The sequence below is a fragment of the Gossypium arboreum genome, chromosome 11 (assembly GCF_025698485.1).
Source record: "Gossypium arboreum isolate Shixiya-1 chromosome 11, ASM2569848v2, whole genome shotgun sequence".
In the NCBI taxonomy this organism is placed as follows: Eukaryota; Viridiplantae; Streptophyta; class Magnoliopsida; order Malvales; family Malvaceae; genus Gossypium; species Gossypium arboreum.
This window is the reverse complement of record NC_069080.1, coordinates 69430792-69431727: the sequence shown is the minus strand read 5'-3', so window position 1 is coordinate 69431727 and position 936 is coordinate 69430792. Positions and strand designations below refer to the sequence as shown.

The following is a 936-nucleotide window of genomic DNA, read 5'->3' as shown; positions in this document are numbered from 1 at the left end:
AAAATTAGGATGGTTCCTCCAACCTCCATTATAACTGTTACTGTATGAATTATTCTAGGGTTTAAAATTATTACCCATATAGTTGAATTGTTTGTTCTCCATGCTAGGGCTGTAGGATCAACATTCTAGATTGTTCATCCTTCCTCCATTCTTATCACACTGCATCACGGATGTACCTACATAGAACCATATAAACCATCAATTTTCTTACTTAAAAGTTCTACCTGGTTCGAAAACATGATGTCCGCATCTACGTTAAAAACACCGGCTACTTTCATTGGCTTCGTCCTCATGACTTGCCATTGATAATTATTCAGTGATATTTCTTCTATAAATTCGTAAGCCTCTTCAGGTGTTTTGTTATTCAAAGTCCCACCAGCGGCTACATCGATCAATTTCCTAGTTGAGGGATTCAAACCGTTGTAGAAGGTTTGAACCTCTAGCCATAGAGGTAACCCATGGTGAGGGCACCTTCTCAATAAATCCTTATACCTCTCCCATACATCATATAGGGTCTCTAAATCCATTTGCACGAAGGAAGAGATATCATTCCTCAACTTAGTTGTCTTAACCTGTGAAAAATGCTTCAATAAGAACTTTTCAGTCATTTGATCCCATATAGTGATAGAACCTCGTGGTAGGGAGTTCAACCACTGTTTAGCCTTATTTCTCAATGAGAAGGGAAACAACCGAAGGCGAATGGCATCGCTAGAAAAGCCATTTATCTTCAAAGTGTCGCAGAATTCAAAAAAGTTGGCCAATTGAGTATTTGGATCTTTATCTTGCAAACCATCAAACTAACAAATTGTTGGATCATCTGAATGGTGTTCGGCTTTAGTTCAAAGTTATTCGCAACAATAGCAGGTCTCACGATACTTGATTCATCCCCAGTTAGAGTAGGCTTGGCATAATCGTGCATAGTACGAGGAGCAGGAT

At 38.9% G+C, this 936-nt stretch overlaps 1 non-coding gene across 1 annotated transcript; it reads left to right on the top strand.

Moving 5' to 3' along the window:
- The first annotated feature begins 453 nt into the window (after positions 1 to 453).
- On the top strand, positions 454 to 560 carry LOC128284692 (small nucleolar RNA R71). Its single transcript, XR_008275115.1, has one exon. It is a non-coding gene; the product is annotated as a small nucleolar RNA R71 (small nucleolar RNA).
- The last annotated feature ends 376 nt before the right edge of the window (positions 561 to 936 follow it).